Here is a 21,311-nt window from a genome sequence, read left to right as displayed (position 1 = left end):
TTGACAGACTAATGATCGCGCGGAACAAAGGCCAGACCGTCACGTGGTCACGTGGTCACGTGATGGACCGTTTCCGGCGCGGACAAGCGCCGCGGAGGCCCGCGACTGCGTTCAACCCCGACCGACCGCTCAACCGACCGCGACCGCGACCAAACTACGCATCCACGGACGAGGCGCATCGATCAACCGGTATACGCTTCGGCCAACGATTTTCCCACCACCAGCCCCCTTCCCCGTACGACCATCGCGCGCTTCGAATTTCCTACAAATTATCCCAACGATCCAAATATTTTCCATTTCTTAACGATCTCGAGGAGGAGGAGGAGGAGGAGGAGGAGGAGGACGCGTTAAACTCGCGCGTCGTTAAAAAGGTTCGAATGTTCGTAGGACGATGCGCGATGGTGGGAAACGCGGCGTCGAGAGAGGATTTTCGTGGGATATTTTAAAAGCGACGTTTTATCCGGCTGCACGGGTCAGCGGTTTTAAAGAACGTTAATTACGCGATTTAAAATTTTAATTCGCCAGACAGCTGTAGGTTGATTTTCGCGGGACAGGCGACGCGCATCGGTTGACAATGTTTAATTTGCCGACCGATCGATTTCCCGGCATATCACGCCCGGTTTATTTTGTATCGGTCAATTTTGAATTTTCCCTGGCATTATAGCGTCCGGTTCGGTGTTAACTTTTAAGGGACAAAAGGGGCGCGTCAATCGTGGCGAGCAACATTCCGCTGTCGCGGGAGCCATACGACTCGCGTGGATATCCGGCTGTCGTTAAAATCAGCCGGTCGAACAGGGATTCGTCGAATTAATTGGACACGACGCTTCGACGTTCGTCCGTCGATCGAACAAAGGATCGACCTTTTCTTCTCGGTTCTCCGTTTCTCTCTTTTGTTCGCGAACGTACGCTCGATCGCTTCCGCGTTTGCCGCGAACGAACGAACGAACGAACGAACGAACGACCAGCAGCAAGCGAGAGAAACGATCCTAGATAAATTAGCCATCGACGCGGGTCTTAACGACGCGTTAAGTGACGTTTAAAAACGACGTCGTCGACTCGGGGCTTTGCGCGTCCCCTCGCGAGCACCGTGAAAGGGTGGCGCTCGGCTTCCCGTAGCTATTTGCGATCTCCCCGTGGGGGTACGAACGAAAGGGTTCGACCGTGCCAGTCGTTTTAAATGCATAAATAACGAGTGGCCTGTTAGCGGGATGCCATTGGTCGCGTTGTTCCACAGTTTCGGCTTACGCCGAAAAGAAGAAGAAGAAGAGGAGGAGCGGCTTTTTTTTCCCCCCCGTTTCGCTCCGAAACGGTTAATTGATACGAATTGCTTGGCAAGGCCGTAAGTTTGCTCGTTAAGCACGGATTTCGTAGCGGCGTCGCACTCTTTCCAATTAAGTCGCGACCGATCGCGCTACGAGGCTCGCGTCGCGATGCTCGGACAGCGAGAAAAGCCCGGACTTAAAGTTTTCGCGCCGCTCGGACGTCGGGAGATTATCGAACGTTCGCGGCGAATAAACGCGTTTCCGAGCTGTCGGTAAGGTGTCCGTTCGCCAGGCCGGAAAACGAAAGAAGAAAAAACGGATCGACCAGGTAGATCATTAGCGACGTCGAGATAACGCGTTACGGAGACGGGAGTAATTCGGGCGTGTTCGAGAGAACGATCAGGTGGCATTTGGCGGTTTGTTGGCTCGTTTAGGCGAACGCGGAGACGGCAGTCGGTTGTCGGGTAGCTCGTTGCGGCGACGAACACGGCGTTGTGGCTCCCTCGAGCTCGCCAGTCTTCCCTACCATCGTTCTTCTCTCTTCGTTCGTCTCTCTATCCGTCCGTCTATCCTATCCGTTCGACGCGACGGTCGTTCCTCGTCCCCGTCGCGCTCCCTCCAGACTCCGCGTGACCGCGCGAGCAGCGAGGAGATAGCGACGAGGAGGTTTCAGGGTGAACGCGTATAGTCGGTGCGGGAACTGGCTGGCGAAGGGGCCCACGGGAGAGGGAGGAGAAGCCGCTAATGAGGCCGTGTGTAATTAGGGAGCTCTCGCGGCCTAATGAAGCGCTTACCTACCTTAGCTACCAACCCCGTTCGTCTCCCCGATGCCTCGAGAGCCTCCTACACACCTCGGCGGCGAGGCCAGGCCACGAGGAACATCGCTCCGTGCTACGAGGCTCGGTTACTACGGTTCTTCTTTCTCTTGGTCTATCGATCCGTTTTCTCCGCTTCTCGCCACCTTCTACGCGACGATCACGCTTCCGAGATCCGAGACACGGACTTCTCGGCCCATTGCGGGATCCAGCTAAATTCTAGATAAATTTCCATCGATTTCTGTCGAAACGGTTCGCTCTAGCGACCTCGAAGCCGTTCTAAGCCGGCGTTGTCCGTGTACGGTGTACGCCGTGCTATCGGTCCATTAGAAGCGTCGGTGGTCGGCGTAGCGCGCGGTGATCGACCGCGAAGGATGCGTCCCTGGCCGTCAGGGAACGGGGCTCTAAGCGTGGGCCCCTTATCTCTCAATTCGCTCGGCGAGACCGAGCAAACTCCGCCGGTTCGGTATGCTCTTCGCGAGAACAGAGAGAACGGAATAGAGTGAGAGAGGAGAGGGTTGAGAAGACACGGCTACCGGAATCACGACTTAGCCGTCTCCACTCTTCACGGATCGACCCGTTATCTCCCCGGCCATTTGCATATTAAACTAACTCACAACGCGCGGCATATTTCAGGGAGTGCAGCGTGCGCTCGATCGTGAGTCGGAGAGAGCTTGTCGGAGAAGGACGAAGAGAGAGGGAAGAAACGAGTCGAGGGCGTAGAAGGAGCGGGTGGAGCGAAAGCGAGAGAAGAAGCCGAATCGTCGACGGCAAGCTTCCTTTCGCGTGCAGCAAAACGCTTTCTTTAACGGCCAACTTGTTTCCAATATGCATTGATAAACCTGTCCGCGCGCGAGCACCGACACCCTCTCCTTCCCTACCCACCTCTCTCCTACGCCGCGATCGAAGATGCCTCGTTTCTTGATTGCCGACCGGATTACTTCTTCCTCCGGGCCACTCATGGATCATCGGCTCCTCCGAGGTATTCGCGGATAAATTGCAATCGCCGCTCCTGCAATTTTCTCCGCGTCCAGCCCGATCGTTCTCCGTAGATATATTCGCGTGCAACGCAAAAGAGACCACGATGGAAATTGACCACCTTGGGAAATTGGACGAACCAAACTCGTGCGAGCGTCTCCGTCTTCTCGTCGTTTAATCGAATAACCATAATACGTCCAGCCTACTCGTGCCGAGTACTCCAGTTCGAAACTCGCGTCGACGACATTACGCATTCCCGTAAACGGATCAGAATCGTTCGTCGAATGTTTACTAGCTGACCGGTTATTTACGACGTGTCGGCAACCGACGCGACGGAAAGCCGTGTATCGTGGAATCCGACGCTTATGGCCAGAGGACGAATATATTACGAGGCTTCTTCGATGGCAACGCTCGATGATCTCGACCACCGCGCTCGACACGTTCCGATAACGCGATCAATTTCTATCGTATCGACGTCTTCCGTTCTTATCGACGCGTCGCGATCAACTTTTGTATCAACTTGGATATTTCGATTCGTAGCGACTAATAGTTCGCGACTGTAATTAATTAAGCACCGATCACCGATCGAACGGTCGTGTTCCGTCGCGTGCACCGTTTCGATAAAAATGACGGCGAATTCGAAAACGATCCGAGTAGTAGACGAGACGATAAATTATTGAATGGTCGTCGTTACCGCGCGGAATCGCCGGGACAAAAATCGGTCGTTACCTCGGAGAGAAACGCACGGTAGCGAGGTGGCCGTCTCGCGTGTAACCGAATAGCGATGCTAATCTGACGCGGTCCGTGGATACGTGGAACGAGCGAGTGGGCCGCGTGTCTGGCGACAATCCGAAGACGAGTTCGAGTACGAGTTCGAGTTCCAGTTCCAGGGAGAAGGGTGTCGGTATCCGGGTGTCCCTTTCCACCGCTAATACCCTTTATCGCGAATTAAGATGTTGTCAGGGTGTGGTGGTCGGCTTGCCCTTTCTCCGAACACGAGAGCGCGTACGCGTTTCTTCCGACACGAATCGAGGAACCGGGTTAATTATTACCGGGAACAGGCAATAAACATCGGGGGAATGCGATTCACCGGTTCGATTTAACGAGGCCGAAACGCGTCGCGATTACTCTTCCGAGCGTGTTGCGCTTCGAAACGGGGAGCAATCGAATCTCGTTGGAGGAAACGCGATCGCGGTCGAGCGCCGCCTTTCAGGAGGGTGCTCGATCTCGGCCGATCGATAGAGCAGCGTAGAAAATCGCGGCGCTATTCGCGAGAGAATCGCTCGAATAAACAGTTTGGGAAAACGGCTCGCAGCGTTTGCACGGACAGGTAATATACACGGCCGACTAAGTATATACGGGAGGAGGGTATTAATGACGCACGCGCGTTAACGCTGGCACGCGTTCGCAATATTATTTATTATTTATGCTAAGTTATGCGCAGCCAGTCCATGGATACCATAGGCTGGCTAGCGGCCACGGTCTGCCGTACGTCTGTCGGTGGCCGTCATCGCTCGGCATATTTATATCAATTACGTGTTATTCCCGTGGCTCGGATTATTATGTAAATGATCGCGTTCTGTCGCGTCGGACGTCAGCGCAGCGGGTCCTATCGCGTCGCTCGAACGACGAATCGCCCCATGCCTGCCGCAACGATAGTCCGCCGTTACAGAAGTACTCGCCAGAATAGATATCTCTCGTGGATCGCGTCTCGCGACTGTCACGGCGGTTATCGTTTCGACTCTTTCGGCGAGTCTGGGACAAACGCGACAACGCATCCTCGATTATTCGTCGGACGTTCTCCGCGTACGGTGAAACGGCTCGGTTAAATATACTCGTTACTCTGTAGCGTGTCCGTTAGCGTCGACCGTTATCGGACGGCACTCGAAGCCTACAAGTTTTGCACGGTTTTAACCGCGTACTCTCGTTGCGTTAAGACGCCGGTTACGAATACTTTTGAACGACGGGTGACCGGAGAAATTCTGCTCCGTTCGAATCGGACCGTATTCGCGTCCAGATACGTAAGCTGCAACCGGAATCCGAGTCGGAATCCCGTGGCGCTTTTCGGTTTCGACGAAACGCCTAAACATCAATCGGTCTCGAAAACTGCTCCGTAATTCGAGTTTAGCGAGCAACCGGTGAAACTTTGGTCCTCTCGCGAGGCTGGAACAGCCCCGGAGAGTGACGGGTCAATAGATGACCGGTGGTGGATACGGCGGTAGATGGAGGTCGGTTGGCGGGGGTGAGTTCTCTCGTAGCGGGTAGAGGGTGATGCATCCGCTGAATATGTATGAGGCTCGCGACACCCCGTAGCACACCGAGAGACGACCCGAACCACCGCTATCTGTGGGTGATAGTGGGTATGCTGTATGTCTCGTAGGGGTCTGCGGCCGAGCCGCGCGCTCGAGCACCGAGAGACGCTGGGCTTTCCAGGGGGTTAGAAGGGGCTTTCGGGGCTCGGATGGCTGCTAGTTCTGTGGCTGCGAGAGCTTATATCGCAAGAACCAACCCCGATGGAAACTCGAGCCTCCGAGGAGCCTCACCCATCATGCACACTCTCCTGCCGTTCCCTCGCAACCCACCCCACCTCGTTCCTGCTAACCTCCATCCAAACACTCCTGTTATATCCTTCGTATCTACTATATCGCGTCTTTGCCTCCTCCTACTTCGTCTTGGCTAGCACTCAGCTCCAGAGAAACCGTCCCGCTGTTTCCCGAGACAAACTTACCTCGTAATTCCTTCGCGAACAGATGCCGATATACCTAACGCGATTCTTCGACCCACTCTCCTCTATTCTTTCGCGCGCGATTACGCGACCACGCATCGAAGCGTTCGGAACGTCATCGATTCGCGCGACCGACGCGACGTTCCGGACGAATCTGACGAGCGTCGCGAATTTCCTTGCGCTCGAGTAACAACCGGAAGAACGAAACGTCGTTTCGACGAGGGGTTGATCCGTCGATGAGAACGGTACGATATATATGATCCACTAAATAGGGACGACTGCGCGTGAACGACGAATCCCGCAAGACAGCATGAGATATTGCCGGATTAGGGTGCATTATAGTTTTAAGCTCGTCTCGTTAAAAGCCGCGGGTTCTCATGCCCGCGAACGAACTTATTATCTTAGTACTTATTATTAACTTAGTTCCGGGCAAATCGAGAAAACGAAAAGAAGTTCGCGGAGCATCGAGGAACGAGCATGGGATAAGCCGTATATGTAGGTCGACAAAGGGAAGGGAAGAAATTGGGATTCGTGGCGAACAAAGTTGTTCCGATCCGCGTAACGACGCCCACGCTGCTTGGAGGGCTGCCGCGAGGGCTTATCGATGCCACGAGACGCTACGCGATCGGCGAACCAACCCTTTTATTCGAGGACAAGTCGTGCGCGATGAAACGGCTCGTTGAGCGCCACTGTTTTAGCCGAGGGTCGGGCGTGAGGAAGGGTTGATCTAGGCAGAAACGCCTAACTCTCTGCCGACGGGGGTGGAGATTCGTCGGAGGAGCGAGGAGACCGGCAACGAGGGAGAAAGGAAAGACCGTGGTGATAATAAAGCAGACCGGCCGGGCCGCGCAATAAAATATATCCGAAACGGAGGCGATGACTCGTTCAGACAGAGAAAGGGGCGCGCTTCATTAGCGAGTCCAAGTTCATCGGTAACCCCTTAGGCTCGACCGGTCGCTCTTCTTCTAGCCGCAGCCCTTTCCGATTTATTCGACGACGGGGGAAGCCAAAAATCCTTGGATAATTAACCGTTCCACGGGGATCCCGGCCTGGAATGTTGCCGTTCGACGAGCCGGGAATCTTCCACGACTTTTGCTCGCCCAAAGCGTGCTGCTCGAAATTCACCCTGTATGTATCGCGCGTAAACGCTGCTCGTTCGAAAGTTCGATAGAAATGACAGAAAGTTTTCTAGCCTACGTAAACATTCGCTTGTAAAATTATCCGGCAGCTTATCGATATATCGACGCGTGACGAAATTTCTGGTCACAGGAAATTCGATTAATTTATGCTAACGACTGGTTGTTATCGTTTAAGTTATCGGGATCGAGCGGTATGTTCGCAGGTTTAAGGGATTCGGAAACGCGTATCCTTGACGGTTCGAAAGTCGTGGAACGAGCTTGAAAGGGTGAAAAAGGAAGAGGACGGGAGGGTCGTTAGAGGAAGCGTGCAGTCGTTCACGGGAAGGTGACGACCAAGAAAAGACGAATCTCGTAAAACCCGTGGAGAAGCTCTGGTCCGAAAGATGGGCTGGAGGAGGACGATTCGTCGGAACGACGAACGGGCCGGCAACGAGCGCGGAGACAAAAACTCCGTGAACGGTGGCCGAGAACGGTGGGAAGAAAAGTATAACGACCTACGGAAGGAGAAATAACGCGCGACTTTACTGCGTTCTAAAACTGCCATAAAGCCGGCGTACGTCAAACTTTTCAATTTTATGTTTCAACGTTTCGTTCGTTCGTTGGTCGTTGTCCTCTCTCTATCGAGCGGCGAATCGATGAAAAATTTGCGAATCGACAACGAAATCGGAAAAAGAAAAAAAAAAATTGGAAAAGAGGGAAGAATGTTTTGAGTATTAGCGGTCGCACGGCCAGTTGGAAGTCTCGAGACTCGCGCCAAACAATCGTCTCGCGCGTAAAACACGGTGACAAAGGGGGAACGCGCCCCCATTAGATGTTTATCGGGAGTGTGAAAGAAACGCGATTAAACCTGCGAGGAAATCGGATGCCCGAGCGTTCACACGTTTCGTTATTAGGAGAGAAAGAGCCCCGCGTGTCCGTGCCATTGGAGCCGGTGCCAAAAGACGATCACGGTTGCCGTGGTGGTGACGTTGTCGGCGTGTTGCATCACGGTGCCGCAGATAACCATCTAAATAGAGATCCTCGTTCCTTTGAGCATATAATTTGGTTTTCGATGCGGGGACAGCTGTCGCTCGATCGAACGTCTGCCCGTCCCGGACCGAAGGGTGTCGCGATCACGATCGTCACGATCGCTGTTCCCGCGTGCTTTCATCGCAGATTACGTTCGTTAGGTCGCGAGGGCAGCCGAGAAAAAACTCGTTAAGAACTAACGCGATAATCCGAGCGTGCCTTTCGAACGAGAATTTCGTTTTCTCGACAAACTACGAGGAACGGTGAAAACAAAGAAGAAGGAGAAAAAGAAGAATAACCGCTTGGATATACCTGCGTAGCGAATCAAACGCCAAGTGGCTCGGAGCGTTTGATGCGTTTAGGCAAATGTAGCACCCACTATGCGTGGAACGTCGAACAGAGGAAAGAGAGCACGGGGTGAAGAGGGCAGAAGGCCGTGTGATGTATTTGTAAAAAGGTGTCGGCCTGGAACTAAGGAGGCCCGCTTGAACCGTGCCCCGAGGGAGCGTAACCGGCGGCAGGGAGGTGGCAGATAAAAGAGAATCGTATAAAATGGGGTGTACGGCCCCACGAGCCGACGCAGGGGGCTCCGGATAAGGCGGGAGAGGTGTTCGATGCCCGTGGGGCAGCCTGCGAGCTGCGAGAAACGCCATTTTGCAGCTCTCGAGCTCGTGAAATCGACCAAAGAGCGAGAGAAACGCGAATTCGATTGGCCGAGAGGGAGAGAGAGGATAACGTCGAATCGAATGGGAGCAAAGAGGGGACAGCAGACAGCGGATTGTCGGGCCGATCTGTCAAATTTTGTTTCACGCTGCCGAGAAAGGGCAACTCGATGGGGCCGGATAAGGATCTGCCGACACCTACGTACTTACGTACCGCGGATTCGCCACCGTCGCCGTACGCCTTTGGATCTCGAACGATCCTAACCGACTGGGACATAGTTGGCTCTTCCGCTAACTAATAAATACGCGCGAACTAACGTTTCTCGGAATTACTACCTAACCGATAAATCTTTTCGATAAGGACCGACGTTGCTCAGTACTTGTCCTAGAATCGGTACTCGTCGTTTACCGAACCGTCTTCGAAAAACAAGCTAGATACTCTTCGAAGCGGCACAATTGGGACACAGGTTGTAGACGGTAACATATTGAACGGTTTAAAAAGCTAGATAGGGTAATTTTGGTGCGTTTGGTCGAACGCGAGCACCGTTAGTATTTCTATTGTTTTTTCTCGCGACGATGGAAGAACGTGAAATAGAAAAAGAAGTCTCACCGAGACAAGAGAGAATCTGTATTTTTGAAGAGGAAGAGGAGGAGATTTTAGTCGAGCGTGTCTATCGATCGTCGAGGACCTTGATGCGCCGCGGCGCGCCGTATCGTTCTGGCGTTCGTACGGTCGGTCGGTCGGTCGGTCTCATGCTAGAAGCTTTGTCACTCGAAGCACGTACTCGGGGCAAGGACCGACGCCGCAAGCTCTCCGCCTATCTCTCTCTCTCTCTCTCTCTTTCTCTCCTCTTCTCTCCTCTCCTCTCGCTGGCACTCTCCTTCTTGCTCGCTCTTATCGCCCTACCTTTCTAACAACGCGCCATTGTGTTCCGCCACGCTGGAACCCTGTATATTCCTTGACGCTATGGATTTTCCGAAAGCGTTTCGCTGCTTCGCGAGTATGCCGCGCACCGTCTCGCCTTGCCTCTCCTGGTCGCGTCGCCGCGCCCTTTTTCCTCCTCGAACTCGAGGCGGAAAACCTCCTCGAAAGCTTGACGCGGTCGTGTCTTCGAGCGACATCTGCGACGAGTACGAACATCGACGACCGCGAGAACGGACGATGCGGTCGAGGATGACGCCAGCCGACGAGAACGCCAAAATCAGCTTCGATTCGATCGCGCGAACGGAAGTCGATCGGATGAGTCAGACGCGAGCGAATCCGCGCCGCGTTAAACAATGCCTGTTGACCGTCGATCCTCGAAAACCGACGAACACCGGAAATGGAACACCGTCTTGTCACCGTGACGATCGTCTCTACCGAGTGTCCGTTAAACACGGAACCTCGCGATCTTACTTTCAGATGTCTTTCGATTTCTTTCGAAAAGAGCTTCGGAGAACCTCCGAGAACGTCTCGAGATTTAAAGGCGGAAACTATCGTTGGCGTTGTTCGTCAGTCGAGCGATCTGAACATTGTTCGATCGGTGTCGAGCAAAACATAGCTCGTCATCCTCCGGTGGAATGTCCCGCGAGACGCAGCGCGATACCGACCTCGTTACCGAGACTCGTCTTCGTCGCGAATTATAAAGTTCTTGGTGAGTCGGCTCGTTTTTCGATCGACTCGAGGTGTTATTCGCGGTCTCGGCGAGCCAGTTCGAGCCAGCCCGTTATTTAATCTTCGAAGAGCTCGTTATCCGGCAATTATGAAGGCTGGTTCGCGTCGACGACGAGTTTTTAGTTCGTCGCCGATACGTTTTTTCCACTTGTTCCGGTCGACGGAGAAAGAAAGAAAGAACGCGGTCGTTTCGAGACACCGTGTACGTTCGGAATGACGGCCTCGTCCAGATATGGTAGAGCCTTCCTTCCTTCCTCCGCGCGGTTCGCCCCCGAGAAGAGTACGTATCGGACAGGTAGGGCTACGAACGCGTACGCATACGCGACTGCCGAGTACGGGAACGTTCGATGCGTAAGCCGACTCGATAGCGTCACCTTTGTGTTCCATTGAAATCCCCGTTAAAATTCGAAACACGAAAAACTCGAGTGCGCTCACGGCCCGCCAAGCCACGCCGCGAGAACGCTCGACCGTCGAGGCCCTGGCTTTCTCCCGCCCGTGTTTTCGCTTTCAAAATCGAACAGATATACCGAACCGAATTCCTTTCGTTCCCTTAGAATCCCTTTAGATCTCGATCTGTTTGCGAGTTCAAATAAACTCGTGGGGCTTGTAAAGAAAGAATTAACGAGCGACGATATTACCGAATACGTGGTTCGGATCGAAACGTTGATCCTTTCGAATACACGGAGTACGTCGTCAGAAAGTGTGACGAGTGTTCCCGGAAGAGTTAATCTTCCCACGATAGCACGCGTCGAGGCAGCAGGAAATAATAAAGCGATATCCGGAATGGAGAAAAAAATGAACGGCGTATTAGCGGATGGCTGCGGGGGGTCGTCGACGAAGAAGAAACGAGGCGATATCTATAACCGTACGCGCCATACGTCGCCACGAGTTGTTGCTGGTGGCGTACGAGCTAACTGGAGGTCCCTGTTGGCCAATAACGCCCTTCTTCGTAACATAGTGGCACAATAACGTAGGTTCTTTATGCGAGTACGGGGCAAATAGATCACATTGCTGACTAATAAGCCCGCTGGTGCCCCTTTTTCCACCGGCCCCTTTCGGAACCGAGCGTCCAGTTTCCCCCGCTTTTCCCCCGCTTTTTCCTCGTTTTCTTACGAAATTCCTACCTACCGTCTCTATCAATAGCGTTATAGTCGTTGCGCGCGGAGGGTGTCCGGCATTGTGATGCTAATGCGAGAGGCAATCGATCCGCCTCGTTACGTCGCGAAACCCACGAGAAAGAGAGCCCGTGAACTTTGACTTTGCCGGTTTCATGGGAATCCGGCACGGTAGCGGCGTTGGTCGGTCGAAAGTATCGCGAAGAGATTTCGGAGGGTGGATCGTTCGGGATGGATGGCCGTAACGGGTTCCAGCGCGGAGGTCAACGAGGAACACGCGACCGATAGGATCTCGAACAGGAGATCCGAGAGGGAAGCGATCGGACAGACGGAGAAAGCAACCGTCAGTCTATATTAAATCGCGGAGCGAGGATAATACTTGGAAACTCCGAGACCGTCTCTCGATTACCGGTCTAATTATCTGGCAAGGCACGATAGGGCAACCCCATCTTCCGGAGATGGAATTGCCCGTTCCCATCGTCCTTCGAGTTACCGACGTCGACTACCCTACTACCGAGGTCATTGTTACGTCGTTACTACCCTTTAGTACGGTTCTCGAGCCAATTTCGGTCCGGCACGACAGCTACGATTTCCGCCACCCCTTCACGGCTGACCGAATACGGATTTTGCCGCGAAATCGATCGACCCCTGTCCTCCTTTTCTTTCTTCCCTTTCCTTTTTCCTCCTTGGACCCCGCGGAATCGACAGATTTTCGATCTCGAACCACGAAAACGAACGAATAGGCGCGCTGCTCGGTGTCGGAATTAAACTAGACGACGAGAACGGACACGAGAGCGGGCCTGGCTTTCGGGCAATCAATACCGTTTCGGTATCGCGTTGGAAACACTCTCTCCGAAACAGCCTACGTTTCGCTTCGTAGGAAAGCGAGAGAACGAGAGAGGAGAGCGGAAGACGGTAAGACCAAGATACAAGGGAGAAGGGCATCGTGGGACAGAGGAGAGAAGCGAACTCGAACGGACGAAGAAAGGGAACACGGACAAGGGAGGAGGAGGGAGGGGGAGGCTTCGAGCACGTTTCGTGGTCCGCATACTGATAGGAGTAGTCGTACGTAGGGAGCGAGCGCGTTAGCGAACGCCAAAACAGACAACTCTGCTCGTCGTTGGTAAAACCCGAGTGGAAAACAACTCTCCCTCCGTTTGTTAGTCCTGTGACCAAATAATCATCTATAATATAACGACTATGCTACGATTACGTATCGTCGATAATCGTTATCGCTGTGGCGAGAACGGACTCGGCTTAGGAGACTTTCGAAGCGACTCGAATCGCTGGAAAATATTATGTCGACATACGTATAGATGTTCGTGGCGTGACCGAAGACGATCGGGAAACGAGCGATTCGGCGGAAATTTGTACATTGTTGCGAAACCCGTTTGCGGGCCTACAATAAGGAGAACGCGTTCGGTTCGGTTCGGGGTCCGGTCTGGCCCCCGGCTGTGTGGATGGAAGCTCGAAAGTCGACCGTTCGAAAGTCGTATCGCGAAAAAGAGAGGCACGCCAAGCAATTTTCGGGACGGTCGCGAAATAATGATGATCTTTATCCCTAATGAAATTAGTCGTGCTCCTCCGGACCGCAGGAATAGACGTCGTACCGTGAAATTACCGTAATAGGCGGCGAGCCCGTAGATCTCCGTTACACGAAGCCGACTCTCCGACGTTCCTCTCGTGTATTTTGCCGTCGATTTCGCGGCTTCTTCGAGCCGATCCTTCCAACTAACGCGGAACGATCCCCCTTCCGGCCTATTTAGGGTGAACGCCTAAATATAGTTCGCTTTTTCACCGGAATTTAAAATTACGGTCGTAAAGAAGCCGAGGGCAAATTAGGAGATTCAACCCTCCGGGAACGTTTCTATTCTCCTGAAGAGTTCCGTGTCGAGATAGGTTTCCGAAAATCAGCCGGCGAAATTTACGTCGACGAAACGCGACACTCGACGAAACGTCTGAAAGGAACGCGCACCTGCCTGGATAAACTCGATCGAGCAACGATTCGACTCGTCGCGTCGCCGCTGCGTCGAGACCCGCAGCCCCACGAGTTCGTTCTGACGGAAACAATTGCTGCCTCGGGGCATCATTTACATCATAAGCAATCATAATGATCGAATTTTCGGTGAACGACGATGATCCAACGAGTGGAACGAGGGGAGCCAATTCAGAAGTGGGTACCCACTTAGCCGTACGAGCCATACTCGCGAAACGAAAAGAGAAAGATAGTCTCCTGACCCTCCTCCATCTCTTTCGACCCCATAGCTCCGGGCTACCTGCGCCTGTTCGCACAAATGCCACCCAAAAATCTCCTAGCCCCCTTTTCGCCCGCTCTCCGCCGCTTCCGCTCGGATAACGTTTCGACGATACGTAACGCGCGATTCCCTCTCGCGGGTAGTCTCTTCCAACGAGGATAATTTAACTCTCTTCGTTAAATCGCGTACGGGAAGGAGAAGCGATTAGGCGCGTCGTAAGCGCGATACGATCGCGATAAATCGAGACTCGATCGGTCGCCGCGTAACTCACGTACGCGAGAGCGAGCCTGGCAGTCGGGTTTTTCTTCGGTCAGGTAGTCTTCGATGTCCGGCGATCGAAACGGTAGTCGCGGGAAAGTAGACGCAACGTTCTCGAGGATTTTTCTGAACGAGTCGCGTTCCACGGACAGGAAGCAAAATCTTGGACGTGGCGCGATGCCGCGACGTCGATAATTGATCGCTGAACGGAAACTTGCGCGGATTGCTGAAATTGTCAGACTAGCTGTCGCGCGGCATCGCTTCTGCTCGGAAAACTCTGTCGTCGCGTCGACAAGACGCTCGCTAACCCGCCGCGATGGATCGAATTGCAAATTGAACGACGAAACGAAAGCTTATTATCGGGTTACCGTGGAGCGACGCGGATTCCGACAGAAAACTAACGGGATTTTTGGTCGGGTACGTGTTCTTTGCCGCCGTTCTCTCTTCCAATTACGATGCTTAAACTTGGCGCCATCGTTCGCTACTTTTTACGTTAACGCGCGAATAAGTTTTCCTAAATTCTGCCTTCGATCTAAATTACTCGCGTTCGCGACAATCGAACGTTCGTCCGCGACAAAGGAGAACGTCGAAGAAAGAAAAATTTGCGAAAACGAAGAGGCGAACGTCGCGTACGTTTGTAACCGGCATCGTTCGTTGCATCAGGACAGTTATTATTTCTCCGTTCGACGTGATTTATGTCTTTCCGCGGGAGGAACGAAAAAAATCTTGCGCAACATCACGCGACGCCATAGCTAGCTCCCGGGAAAACGTTCGCGTCCTCGTGCAACGCGCCATTAAACTAAACTTAGCCGCGTCGCGACTCCAATCGGACGCGAATCGACCCAAGAGAAACCGACAGTCTGTTCCAACGATACCGATCGTTTATTACCTGGAACGCTTGTTATCTATCGGTCGGAGAACGCGCTGCCTCTGTCGCCCCCGATCGCGGATACGCCGACTAATTGTTGCCTCTAATTGACGAGGTTCTCAGGCTCGGACGCCACGCCGCGGCGTTCCTGCTTCTCTTTTTTTTTTGCCCCTCTCCGACACCGCCTGAAGAAAAGAATTCGTCGTCGCGACTTTTCCTCTTGCCCGAAAACGAGCCACTGTCGGTCGGAACGCGAATCGCGAGACTCGTTTCCGGTGAAAATCGTACGTGAAACGAGACACCTGAATGATCGAAACCGTGAGAAAAACTTGGATCGACCAGTTGAAACGTTTACTTTTACGACGGAGTCCTGGAAGACCGATACGTGGTCAATTTTCGTCCGTACGCGTTCGTTTACGCGTCGAATCTTTTACGATTTTAAACACGATCCGTGTCGTTCATTTTCCACGTTAACGCGATCGAACAGCCATCGTAACGCGAACAAGCGATCGAACAGTGGCGACGCTCGTTCGCCGATGTTTACGTAAATTATACCGCGCCGCGAGAATACATGGTTGGCGCGTAAAAGCGAAGAAAACCGAAGGAAAAATGTGAAATCGTGGAAAAATCGTTGGTCGGTTATCGAGAACTGAGATGTCAGGAGGTTAAACACGAGGGATAACGAAAGTGGAAAAGTGTCGTGTCGCGACGCAATTTCGCGGTTATTTTTCGCGTGTTTCACCGGCCTTCCGTAAAAACCGATGCACGAGCGACAATTACACAGGGAAAGCGAAATATTAACGTGCAGACCGTTCGAGCAGCCCTCGCGGAACAATTAACCGAGACTCGGAACGAGATATCGTCGTTTCGTTTTCGTTCGCGTGACAAAACTCTTACGTGATAGTTAGGCGAACGAACGAGACTCGCGAATTCTTTACAAGTCGCGGTTCCGCCGCGCCGCTCTACGACACGCGTTTATCGCGCGACTCATTGACGCGGTACAAGCGTGGCAAAAGTTTCAGGAAACGCGAGCCGAGCTCGCGGCACGCGTTACGATACGCGTCCCGAGCCGAAGCGGCGAGCGTAAACTTTGAAACGCGTTTAGCCGGACAAAATTGGTCTCGACACGAACGCCGTTCTTGTATCGCGTCGCATTGTTTCGCTTTCCATCGAAACGGAATCTGCGAAAGAATAAACGCGAGTCACGCGACTAAGCAAACACCGTGGAAAAAGCGTAACGACGATTACGCTTTCCGATTCGATCGGGTAGTTCGATCGAAAATTCCTAAATGTTCGGCTCGAAGAAACGGGAACATTCGGTTTGGCCGTCAGCGGGCTACGGTAGAGCGTTGCGAACGACAGCTGTCAAATAAATGTTGGAAAAAAGCGCTAGTCGAGCGAAATTTCGAGTGGAACGACGGTCGGAGGGGTGCTTGGTCACCCCAGCGAGACACCCTTAGCCCGCGGGGCAAAAGGCACCGTACGATTTTTCCACGAGTCGAGACTCGGCTCGAGATACACGCTCGATTAGTCATCGTCGTCGAGAAGAAACGAAAGAAGACGAAACTTCGTCGGAGAAAAAACCGTGATAATTTCGGATATTAACGGGCGGAAGGAACGGACGGCGAGCGTATTTCGTTGGTGTCGCGGCGGAAGGAGAACTCGAACGGAAACAAGGCGCGAAGTTTATTCGCGTTTGGCCAGCGTCCAAATTTTCGCCGAAATAAAAACGGCGTAACACACGCTTCGTTACGTTCGGCTTGGCGGATGCGAGACGACTCGCGGCGGGACGAAGGCGAGAAACGGGTCTGCCTTGTCGAGTTTAACGAAGTAACGGAGGCTAGACGTCCCCCGACGACGTGCCGCAGAAGGGTGGCCTCGTTGCCGCCGCTCGACACCGCCAAGGGGCAAATTTTCGAGGGTGGTTTCGCGCGTCAATGGTTTATTAAGAAGCACTTGTTTAAAGGTAGCCCCATTTCGGTTCCAACAGCCAACTCGACCGCGACGTCTGTGTTACTCGCCTCTACAAACGAACGCGCTCTACGCGATGCCCTGCGACGCGTCATCGTGAACGCGAAACGAGGGACCAGAGATACGCTCACCCCACGCCGATCCGTCGCTTCGCTTCGCTTCGCGGCGCGTCGCGTCGCGTCGCGTCGTGTCGGCGTAATTGAAGTTATTGCAATATTGTGTCCTGTCAACCCGGCTGTCCTCCTGTTACCCCTCTCTCTCTTTCCTTCTTCCTATTTCGTTTCTTTTCGACTACTTCCTTCTACGTATACATATACATACAATACATATAAGTAATCCGCGATTTCTATTAGCTGTCTTTAGTTAGTCAATTATAAAGTTTGATTTTTGGCTCGATGATCGACGTAATGGCAATCCGCGCGTTATAAATATACCGTAGAGGGCGAGTATTAGCGCGATAGAGTATCGCTGTCCCTTCGTTACCGAGAGGACCCTCTTGGCGTTCCTCTCGTTTGCGGCAACGCGGAACGCGACCACGCCTGCTTTAATCTCCAGCCCCGGAAGGATAATGCTTCCCAGGATATATGCCTGGCGGGTACGACACGGTCGCTAACCGACTCGCGGTAAACCGCGACGACTCGATTAGAAAGGGAGGTCGAAGGTAGAAAATTTCGCGTTTCGAAGGTTTCGAGACTGTATCGTGTTTTCACCGAGCGACATACGTCGGTGTACGATCGAAAAAAGGAGTTGTTCGCCGCGCTATTTCTATCCCGCGGTGAGCAGAAAATTCAATTCAGGCCGTGAATAACGACTAACAAACCGCAGTTATATCGTAAAAAGCAATGCACCGGGCCGAGAATTAATTCCGGCTAGCTCTCCACCCACCGAAGCCCTTTTTCTCTCTTGCTCCGTTCGCGCCTGTCCCTCCGTTTTTCTCCCTCTGCCTTTCGCTTTCTCTGTCTGTTTCTCTCTAGGTCGGAACTGGAACGGTCCCAAAATTCAATAAAGGCGAACGAGTACGAACGAGATCTCCCTCGGCTACGACTGGCTTTCGTGCGGGGTAGCGACAGAACGGAGTTAGGAGAACCCCGGAGTCATCGCGCGAGAAACGAAAGAGCCGGGGAGGCGAGAGGACAGGCGGGAACGGTGCATACATTAGCGGGGACAGGGTGGAGATATTGTCTGAACAAAGGGATCGGCTCGTACCTATCGAAAAGGCGATTAAGCGAGGATAAAGTTATACCGCCCCTCCTGTCCGACTCGCGCTCCCCGTTAAACTACCCTCTAGCATCGCCCAGGGTGTCGTCGATCGGTTTCGCGTTAAAATCGCTCATCGACCACGCGTCAGCTTTTCGTTTCTCGATCGGTCGGAAAACCGCTTGTAAATTCGTTGCTTCGTTTGTTGCTACGAACGAACGAGCGAGCGAGCGAACGAGCGAACGAACGAGCGAACGAACGAGCGAACGAACGAAGAAAGGAAGGTAGAAAGGAAGGGGAAGGAAGGAAGGAACACGTGGTCGAATGGCACGTGGCGGCGAAGGCGAAAAATCATCTCGGCGCGGCGAGGAACGCGCAGCCGTTTCGTGGCCAGCGTTAAATGGCCCGTTGGAACGAGCGAATGCTTTTCAGCCAGCCAACCACGGATGACGCGATAAAGCACGTCGACTAACGCGAGATACGACCAATTAGCCCGCGTGCCAAGTATGCGATTTAAGTCGGCTCTCGAGGTCCCGCCAGAGCCTGCCAACCGGTGGTGATCCCGGACGAAACGAAGCCCTTCTGGCCGCTCGCACGTTGTCCGTTCCCGCCTTTAATCTACGCTCTCTCGTTTCTTTTATTTCGATTCGAAAAAGTAACTACCTTTTGTACCTTGGTTCTCTATTCACGGATGCACCCATTCTGTCGACGATAGTGTTACGAATTTTAATATCGTTACGAGACGACTGTCTGGTAACGCCTAAAGCGATACGCGTCTCTTTCAATTATTCGATACTATTTTTCGAAAGGGATACAACCGATTTTCGGTACTGCCGATAGAGAGCTATCGTGCCATAAACCATAGAGAGGGTTAATCGTGAAAAAAAAAAAATATAAAATAAAATAGAAAAGGAACGTCCGTTCCGATCGTCCACTTACCCCGCATGGTCGTAATCGAGAGCGCGCAGCATCCTTTTCAACGTCGACGTCCGTCTCTCCTCTTTTCCTCCGTTATTTTTTTCTTTCTATTCCCAGCTGTCGCCGTCTTTCTCCGGCTTCTTCTTTCTCTTTCTTCGCGGCTCTCCTCCGCCCCTCCGGCGCCCGCTCCTGTTATCCGTTTCAGCCCCACCTGTGCACCGTGGATACTCTCCCTCTCCCCCACCACCCCCTGCCGCTCCGATGGGAAAGCCATCTCAGAGGGTCTAAGAGAGGGAGGGTCTGGAGAGATCAGCGACCACGTGACCGACGTGACCGGAACCGCACGAAACGCGGAACCGCGTCCCGTCGTCGTCGTCGTCGTCGTCCGACGCTCGTAATCTCGTAGCCGTCCTCGTGGTCGCTCCTCCCTCGCCCCCCCCGTTCGAAATCACGCACGCTCGTAAGTCCGCCGCGCGACTCGATGTTCTTTTATCCTCGACCGATCGTCCGTCGCGAGGATTTCCTGCCATTTTCGCGATAGGGACCGGACCTTTCTTCGTTTCTCCGTCTCTCCGTTGAGAAGCGTGCTGTACTAGCGACTGCTATCTGCCGCGGAGCGAGTCGGCCGCGGGACTTTGGTATACTGGGAGTATGGTAAGTAGCTACACCCCTGCCACCGCCGCCCCTCCCTCGCTGCCGCACGCCGTTCGTTCCCTCGAACGTCCCGAACCCGCGCCGAGCCTCCTCTCCTCTCCACGCCCCTCTCCGTCCTGCCCCATTCCACCGCTCTCAGCCGTTCAACGAGCCGATCCTATGCCCCTGCCCTCGCGTACCGATCCAACGTCGCTACCGACACCGACACCGACACCGACCCGTTCCAACGAACGGCCGACCGACACGTATCCCTCTCGTGCCGTCGCCGCCACCGCCACCGCCGCCGACGCCGCTGCTCCGTGCCGCACCGATGCGTTTACCTCGCGGGGCCCCAGGGACGTATCGATCGACGATTTATTTCGCTCTTCTTCGTCGATCGTTCAATCTCGATTCTTCGAATCGGCCAAGTCGAGGCAGAAGGTACCCTACGATCTAGGTAACAACTTGGACGATCTATCGGTGAACGTACTTGAAGAATCCTACTGGATAGTTGACCGATTATTGTTCCGGTGTACGGCGTAAGCGCGGGGAGTTAACACCCGAGAGATTGCTCGTTCTAGCGAACGTATAACAGACAATGTTTGCATGCTAACGCGTTTATTGTAATGGCGACATTTGTTCCTCTTCTTTTCTCGCTCGTCGTCTCTCGAGTGTCGCGTCGCGGTGTTGCATTCCGTTTCACTTGGACGAGTGCATAAATTACCGCTTTCAAATGTAAAGGAATACCAACGAGACAAAGTTTTCCCCGACAAACTCCGTTCGTTCGAAGGAAGCATCGGCCGCTGGTTCGTTCTGCTTTCCTAAATTCGGAAGAGAAGCGACGGCGAACGGAGAAACGTAGTCCGGAGAGAGAAGTCGAAGGTACAGGGGAACCGGTGAAGGGAAGGGCGTTTATTAGCAATTGTAATGCAAGATCGCGGAATGCATGGGATCCCCGCGATGTCTCGATACAACGCAACGGTCCCGGTACGCGTGTTCCTCGTAACACGATTCTCGATCGCGCTCGCTATCTTCGGAGGGCTTTGTCTCGGTCTGCTCGCCCCGTCAACTCCTAACATCGGAGATTCCTGGAGAAGGAAGCTCGCGATCTCGGATCGTACCGAAATGCCGAGTAAATTTCCACCGACAACCTTTGTCCCTGATCTTAGGATAGAATAAAGCGTTAGTCGCCAGTTATTCGAGATTTAACTGGAGGTTACGCGATTCGATTCGATCGACGCAGCGGAAGAGAAAAATTTCACGGCGACCAACAGCGACGCGAACCAGAAGAGGAGATTGCTTGGTAACTTCCGTTGCGCGAATGGTAGCGTCGCGTATCGATTTGTTTAATGGCGGTGTTGGTCGTTTACGGTACGTGGGAACTGATTTGCCGAATGCATGTGCGACACCGTGCATGTTCCATGACGGTGCATGCGACCGCATCGCGAACAACGGTGTTGCGCCTTGTAAACCGGGATCGAGCACACTTATCGTCGAAAGACGAGGAGCAGCAATAAAGAATAGCTGTATAAATGTAGATTTATATTATCCGTACTTGTCACGGAACAGTTTCGTGTCGTACCCGTTCGGACAGCGACACGGATATTCGCAAAAGGGCATAGTCGTACAAACGAGTAGTCGATTTCGAACGTAATACGCGACATTTTATTCGACTGCTCGAAAAACGAGTGCGATCGATTAAAGAAATGAAAAAACGGTGAACAGAGTCGATGATATTTTGAAGGAACGGTAACGGAGGAAGTTAGGAAAACGTTGCGCTCGAATCGTTTATGTTAATCAACCGTGACAACGTGGAGGCAATATCAACCCCTAACTATGTCCACGAGTAGCGA

General features: G+C 53.1%; 1 long non-coding RNA gene across 7 annotated transcripts in view; it reads right to left on the bottom strand.

Annotated features, from left to right (window-relative positions):
* Positions 1 to 19,734, bottom strand: part of LOC105663649 (uncharacterized) — a 107,315-nt gene extending 87,581 nt beyond the window's left edge. Inside the window, exon 1 of one of the 7 annotated variants that reach the window (XR_013040439.1) lies at positions 18,847 to 19,734. This is a non-coding gene — a long non-coding RNA (uncharacterized LOC105663649). The remainder of the gene's footprint in view (positions 1 to 18,846) is intronic. The other 6 variants (XR_013040437.1, XR_013040433.1, XR_013040434.1 and 3 more) reach the window with 6 other exon arrangements.
* Positions 19,735 to 21,311: the final 1,577 nt, after the last annotated feature.

The sequence above is a fragment of the Megachile rotundata genome, chromosome 2, assembly GCF_050947335.1.
Source record: "Megachile rotundata isolate GNS110a chromosome 2, iyMegRotu1, whole genome shotgun sequence".
Classification (NCBI taxonomy): domain Eukaryota; kingdom Metazoa; phylum Arthropoda; class Insecta; order Hymenoptera; family Megachilidae; genus Megachile; species Megachile rotundata.
This window is presented reverse-complemented; position numbering and strand designations above follow the sequence as displayed.